The following is an 8,223-nucleotide window of genomic DNA, read 5'->3' as shown; positions in this document are numbered from 1 at the left end:
GACTGGCCAGACTCTGGATTTTCGATCAAGACCGACTGAGACCAGCACTGATATGCTATTCTTCAGCTTCATTAACGTGATAATAAAGAGAAGCACTTACTAAAATAACAAATAGCTAAACCTGCCAAACCTCAGACATCAGTCCATCTTTTTTCAGGTCTCTTAACACTTTCTTTAGTGATCAAGTTTCAGTTTGATTGAGGGATAGGCCCTTGAGATGCAGCATCTCGTTTTCAAGGGGGCCCTCATTCACAAGAAAAATCTACATAAACATCTCATTTTGAGAAATTTAAAAGTCTAAAGAGAACAATATTTAGACCGTTCATCAGTGGTCCAAAGCCCTGTTTTCAAATCAAAGTAAATTTTGTATTTCATTTGGATCAGGTCCCAGAATCTGGGAAAAAGATCACAGAGGCAAAGAACCCGTGTTAGGAATGATAAGCATGACAAGTAGAGTTCCTCTCTTTTTCTATTCTCTTTTTACCTCCGCCAAGGAGGTTATGTGATCGGCAGGGTTTGTTTGTTTGTTAGTTTGTTAGTAACATAGCTCAAAATGTTATGGATGGATTTTGATGAAATATTCAGGCAATGTCAGAAATGACATAAGGAAGAAGTGATTAGATTTTGGTAGAGATCCGGATCACTGTCTGGGTCCAGGAATTTTTTTAAATGATTCTGTACTAATTATTGGGAGATAGGGCTGCGCTCTCCGAGTGCTTTTCTAGTCTGTAAATTGTTTTCAACAGATTTTTTTTACGTGGAATATAAACAGTGGGTTAAGCTGTGTGGATTGTCCAATAGTGTTGAATGCACCATGCCAGTAGTGCATGCAAACGATGTGAAGATGAGAAGATGCCAACATTCATGTTACCAATCTACAGCAGACCCACACCCAAGGACTTAAATGAACTTAATCATTATTTTTTTAGGTAAACCCAGCTAAACAAAATTGAACTGTTTGGGCTGCTGATAGCCCCGCAATTGGCTGGCTACCAGTCCTGTCTTTCTTCTTTCCTTCTTTAATACACTGGATGTTCAGGCTGGTAGATTCTCTGCTTATTTACTCAAACTAAGCCTGTGGCACTTGGAATCAGTGTTTTAGTTTCCACAGTCAGCGATGGTTTGAGGTATTGATTCACCGTGCTTTACCAAGTCCAGAGTCGACGCTGTCAGCCGTCTACCAGGAGATTTTAGAGCACTTCATGCTTCCATCTGCTCAGAAGCTTTATGGAGATACTGATTTCCTTTTCCAGCAGGACTTGGCACCTGCCCACAGTGAAGCTGAAACTACCAGAAACTATTCTGCCGACCGTGGTATTACTGTACCTGATTGACCAGTCAACTGGTCTGACCTGAACCCCATAGAGCATCTCTGGAGAATGTCCAAGAGGAAGATGAGAGACACCAGACTCAACAAAACAGACAAGCTGAAGGCGGCTATCAGAGCAACCTGGGTTTCATAAAACCCCAGCAGGGCCACAGACTGACTACACCACAAATCACTGCATCAAACGTTGTAGATGCGCGTTGTATTTGCAGTGTAGGCAAAAGAATCCCTAGTATAGAGGATGCAGCCAATTTGGATGAAAAATATGTAGGCTATCATCTTTACATCAATCTTACAGTAAACAATCTCTTGAAGCTGATCTTGTTTGCTTTTGTCTGAAATATCAAGACCAGTCTGGCTCATTACTGCTTAAAAGTTTTAAATTGGAAACTGAAATATGGTGACGGGTAAACAGAGCAAATGAGTGTGTCGTAACAGAGAGTTACAACACAAAAACTCAGATTTCACTGTTTTGAAACTTCTGGGTAATTTAATCTCCATTGCTTGTGTCGCTGTGAATCAGTTTTTCAGTGTATCTGGGGTGTATATCTCATGTCAGCAAGTGTGTTATTAAGTTACCAAAAAAGTGTTGGAGGGCTCGGTCTCCTTCAGAACAATGGGGGCCATGGGGAAGATTGATGACTCACAGGATCTCAGGAGACAGAGCGGGCGCACAGATCAGTGAGGAGACCTGGACAATGGTAGAGGCCACAGATGGAAGCGCTCTGAAAGGACTTGAACATAGAGGTACAAACCTCCCACAGGGGGAAGTATGGATGTCACTGTGAGAGGCTAATTTAGTTGACATCGCTGTGCTACATCTTCAGGAGAGTCATAGAGTGGAGAAAAAGGTCTAATCTTAAAGGTGAGGGGAAAAGAGGCTTGCATGTGTCCAATGTTCACCTCTATTAAAGATAACACGACAACACACGTTCATGCTGTTCTTTGGTCTCAGGTTATCAAAAAGCATCAGATAGTTCTTTAACATGCAGCTGAAAGAAGCCAGTTAAGTTCTTGTTAAAGGAGGTTGGTCTAGTCATATTTTGGCTATTAATGCTTGCTTGCAGTTGTTGCAAGCACACATTATGTGCAATTACTTTTTCACATAGGGCCAGGAGGGATTGGATGGCTTTTTTATTTTCTTGATAAATGAAATAATTTAAAAACTACATTTTGGGTTGTCTTTGTCTGATATAAACATTTGTTTCATGATTTGAAACATTCAAGTGTGACAGGGGAAATGCTTTTTTACAGCGCTGTATTAGTGCACCCTAAGTTAAATTCACATAATCTGTACCAAAAGTTAAGAACAGAGTATGTACAGGGTTATAAAGTTGTGTTTAGCTGCTTGCTAACTTGTTAGCCAGGTCAACTTGAAAGGTTCAAATAGTGACTAGGGCTGTAAGCAGCACTGGAGGGCCCTCACACCCCCGTGCACTGTGTTGCACAATTGTCTCACTTCCTGTTGCCAGTAGGGGGCAGTGAAGCAAAATGATATAGTTATCTTTGAAAGCCTAAAGGGGCAGGCATCGATTTGAAGCAAACCAGATGTTTCATATGAGAGTTACACCAACTTCCTGTGAAACTGGCGAGATATTGAAATGCACGCCATTGAGCTTGCTAGGTTCAGCACAGTTGAAGGAATAAACAGATGACACATTTGTGCCACTTCCTGTTGACAGGAGAGGGGGCCAGATGAGAAGTTTGCATGTATTTGTGTTCAGTTTGACCCTGTTGTATAATCAAAGATTGCTGAAGAACACAGAGTGATGTACACAAAAACGCCTTGTTTGGAAATTGATGTGAAGCTGGTGCTCTTCCTGTTGGGATTTTGGCATTGATCCAAGAGGCTTTTTGTAGGTCTGATGATGCTCTATATGCAGACACAAAATAATAAACCACACTGAAATGGTTTGCACCCTTTAGGTGAATCCTCCAGGATATGTTTTGATTCACTTTTTGCAACTTTTAGTAACAAAAACTTGCCCACAGTTCAGCACAAGCTACTGCCATTTTCAACTGTGTTTCACAGAATCTCCACAAAAACTCCAAAATTCGAACTTTATTGGTTTTTAGTGCACTTCCTGTGCATTTTAGAGGTGGTCCCAAGCCATGATATTTATATGTACTGATTTTCATGCCTGTGGGTCTTACCCAGTCCCATTATGTTACATGTTTGGGGCTATTGTGCACAATGGACTTGCACAATTCTGCCAAAATACGTACATTTTCAATGGGGCTGAACGATGGGGAAAGTTTGGTGAGTTTGGGGGCGGTTCAACAATCCATTTAATAATTATAAAAATTCCTAATAGGGCCCTCATTCCGAGGTTGGTGCTCAGGCCCTAACTAGCTGAATGGGGACATATCACCACCTAGTACAGTGGAGTCAGACTTCATCTATAAATTAATCCCCACCCCCCGCCCACCCATGCTTGTATTCTAGGACAAGAGCAGTCTGGTTAATTATCCTCATGCTTCACTAAACTGTACATTAGATGTACTGAGAGTAAACTAAACAGTGACATCATTGCACACAATATGAACCTGTATGGAGCAAGAGCAGTCCTCCTATAATAACCTCAGGAGATTAAAAAATATATATATATTACATACACAAAGACGAAGCCAAGAAAAGTCAGAAGAGCAAAGTGTATAAGCTTTAAACATTAGAACAAATAAAATCATAATAACATCCTGGAGTGCTTTGTTCTCATTTCTGTGATGAAATCTACAAGGGCCGAGAGAAAGGATAAATGCCCTGACCCCAGAGAAATCTCTCTGTCTTTTAACCTCAAAGCCAAAGCTTTTAGGAGTGTCTTTATGTTTAAATAGGTCATTCTGTTTGGTCGTCCTCACAGAGAGATATATCTCTTGAAAACCAGCTGAAAGAAACCAAACAAAAGACAGAAACTGCTTGAGGTGGGATTCCCTTTGAGCACAGGGGATGAGGCCTGATCTCTGTGTGCCGACGCATGCGTGTTTCACTTCAGATCAGGTTCTCCCGGAGAGGAAACTGTCAACTGGTTATCTAAGGGCCTGCTTTCTCCATCATAATCAGGACATGAGAAATTGAGGTTTACTCAGTGCTAGCTTGGCTAAAGCTCCCTCTAGCTTTCATGTAAAACTGAAGCAGAAAGATGGCATTTTCATAAATAGGGCATAAAAATCTAAAACAAAGATGGTGGATAGAGCAGGGATTGTTTGAGGTAGCACACCTGCTCAGCAGCTTTGAAGCCAAGATGAAAGCATGTCCTCTGATTACAGCACTTGGAACAAAACAAATGTCAGCGCTTTACTCCTCTGGCCTTAGAGGTGTGTGCTGCACAAATAAAAAAAAAAAAAACTGTCACTCTCGCCCACCCTGCTTTTATCTGTCATATCTCACATTACTGCCACCCTTTTTGAGGAGTGATCCCACAAATGTGTGTTTTTCTGCTGCATGGTGAGGTGAGTGCCATATGATGAAATGCTCCTCCACAGGCTGGGAGTGAGAAAACCCAAACTGGCTTTTATCTTTCATTTCTTTTAAACACTATGGCTCTGACTGCTTTGTTTTGCCATAAACACATCAGAACAGATTAAATTCATAAACCATGTCTGGGCGTGTTTAATGAAATGCCAGTGTGATAGAAGTAATTAGACGTCTGCTTGTTATTATGAGCATCTGCAATTATCATGATGAAGAGAGGAGAAGAGAGGGGAGGAGAGATTTTAATGCACTTTTCCTGATCAGTTTTAATCTTAGTCTGATGCTTTTCACTGATGCAAAATGCTTCTGTTCCTGCAACAGTGGTCTCCAGAAATCCCCAATCCCCAAACTCGTGCAATCCAGCTCTGGAACAATGCATGAGACTTATCTTTTATTCACAAGGCCACTCATGCGGAAGTCAACAGACATTATCTAAGAGGCTGTGAATTGTGAGCTGGGTAGCTCGTTCATCCTGATCTAAGACGGTTTCTCGTTATCTAAAGATTTTAGAAAAAGCCATAACAAGCCCTTAAACATGGCAAAAGTCAGGGCTGTATGGCCTTTCTGAAATCAGTGCACAGAAACAAATGGGGAGCTGCTACACCTAGTGGATTCATGAGGGAGCTGCAGGGCCTCAAGCTGAGCAGTTTACATGCTGGCATAAATACTACGTGCTCCAAAAACTAACATGTTTATGAATGAAAGTGTAAATATGAAATGAAAAGCCTTCCTTTTAGGACAGGGTAATCAGGTAAAGAACAACTTACTAACCTTTTGAATCTGATGCTTTTGCTCTGTTTACATGTGTAATATTTCCATAATCGGTTTAAAATACTTCAGACTGGGGAAGTCCACCAAAGGTCGTGGGTTCAATCCTCAGCTCCTACAGTCACATGTTGATATGTCCCTGAGAATAGCATTTAACCCCAGACTGCTTCCTCTGCTTCATCTATGGTATCTGAATATGTATGGATTAGGGCTGTTAAAAGATTCAATTTTTTCATCTAGATTCATCTCAGGATTTCTAATCGCATCCTTTTATTGCATCTGTAAATTCCACTATTATTCATTCAAAACTGTTTGTGTCACGTTGGGGTTTTCTACTGCCTTAAACTAAAGATTATTGATTTCCTGTTTGGATACAGACCTGCTTATATTGGTAGATAGGAGATTTTAATATGAACTTAACCAAAAGTAACTTGTTATGGATTGAAAAGGAAAAAATGGGTCAGTATAAAGGTAAATACTTGATAACACAAGGTGCAGGTGACTTGTCCACTGGGTAGGGATGTAATGGTCTTAAAATCTCACGGTACAATAATAGCTCGGTAACAAGTCCATGGTATGGACTTTATTTTGATATAATAAAAACCCTAAAACGGGGATGTCCAAACTTTTTTTACTGAGGCCCACATAAAAAATATAAAAGGATGGGGGAGGCACTTTGATATACCTCACTTTGAGGCAGGGGTTCTCAAACTTTTCAGCCCCAAACAAAGGGGCCAAGACCCCCACTGTACCTGAAGATGGTTGAGGCATGGTTGAACACAGACATGTGCATTCAAGAATAGTCATGTGCAGACCTCTGTTTGACTTTACTTTTTTTTTCAATACGAAGTAAGACACAGTTAAAGAACATTCTTGGGTAAATTTGACCCGAATGCAGTTCTTGTTTTAAATGGGTAGCTCGGTTGTAGTGGAAAATCAAATCCCCTGTCATGATTTGCCGTGCTGAGTCAAACCAAGTTCAGCCAGGCCACTCAATGTAATGGAGTAGCGCTTTAAGACTCTCTTGGTCTAGCCGGATTCTGTTCCTCGAATCTTCACCAATCTTTACAGGGTGATGGTTTGCAAAGTGGTTCCACATGTTATTTGTAACCCCTATCAAGTGTGTCATTGCAGTCTGGCAGTGTATTCACATTGTTTTTTGTTTGTGCGTCACCTCTTTCCTCCTTTCTTGACACTGGGAAACCAAAATGTTTGCACACGTCAGATTTAAAAGTTGCGGGAGCCTCCACAATCTCAAAAACATTGTCACTTGGTTCTCCCAGTAGACAGCATCCATGATATTCGTGCTGTTAGATCAAGCCACTGAGTGGAGGGCAAAGGAAGATGGGTACACTGGGGCAGATGGTGACCTAGATGCAAGGCCATCTGCACTGCTTAGGATCTTCTTTAGACTGTTTTTTTTTTTTATCATTTTCAAATCTTAACTGATTTTAAAATATGGGAGACCAAAGTCATTAGGACCATTTCAGTCGATCTTATTCAATCTGCAAGAAAACTACAGCTTTGGAGAAGATTTATTTTCTAGCAAGAAAATGACCCGAAGCATACAGCTAAAGCTACACAGAAATGGGTTTTTAGGTTTTATATTTTTGTTTTATCTGGTGTTGACAATGTGGATAGGCCATTGCACCTTCACAAAAGGAGAAGACAGAGCTCGAGGAAACTTTCTTGGTAACTTTTGAACCCAAAAGGAGGTGAACGTTACCACTGTAACCAATCCAACACACATGAACTAACATTTAAATCCATCAGTGGAGGGCCCGTTCACTGCGCTGTTCAGGGGCCCAGCCATTTCTGTGGGTGGGCCTGCTCAGGTCCCTTGCTTTGTTTTAAGCCACGATCACCTCTTTCTATAAGCTTTCACTTTGAAACCGTATGAAACTGTTTACTGGTGTTATTGGGCAATCAAAGCCATTAACAGCCTCACTATCAGCTTAATGCTGGGTTGATTTCAAAATGGAAGAGAGCAAATGGACTGTGAAATGTGAGCTAATGGTAACAAGCTTTCCCAAAGTTTACAGAGAGAGGGGCCGTATAATGCACCGTGTCCTTATCACTGACTCGACACATCATTTCACAGTTTTAAAGTCATAATTGAAGGACAAGGACAATTAAACCAGGCACTGCAAAGGAACAGGCTGATATTATGCTGCATTACAAAGTTTAAAGGGGTCATTTCAAGTATACAGCTGCTATCAAACAAATAAATCTCAGCCTCTGTGGAATCCCTGAATTATATGAAGCCACATGTTCTCAGTTTAGAAGATGTGAGATGTGCAATGTGTAGAAAACCTTTATTTGTGCAAACATTTCACATCTTTAGAATATTCATTAAAGACAGACAAACCTCCTCTGTCAGACCATCCAGTTGAACGCCCACCGTTAACGTATACACAATTGATCCTCGGTTCATGTGTGCTGCAGAGGCCCTTATAGTATTATAGCTTTCAATACCCTGCATAAAGCTCTAAAGCAGATTAGAAAGCTCAGTGGTTCAACTAATATGTTTTAGTCCATCACGCACAGCTTCCTTCCCTCCTTCAAAAGTTCCTTGATTAATGACACCAGATATTCAGGTTTAGATTAAATGGATGTCAAAACTTTAATACCAAGGTTTTAAATATAATGTTGGAAT

Source organism: Cheilinus undulatus, linkage group 10 (assembly GCF_018320785.1).
Source record: "Cheilinus undulatus linkage group 10, ASM1832078v1, whole genome shotgun sequence".
NCBI classification, from domain to species: Eukaryota; Metazoa; Chordata; class Actinopteri; order Labriformes; family Labridae; genus Cheilinus; species Cheilinus undulatus.
Note: the sequence above shows the minus strand (reverse complement) of the source record.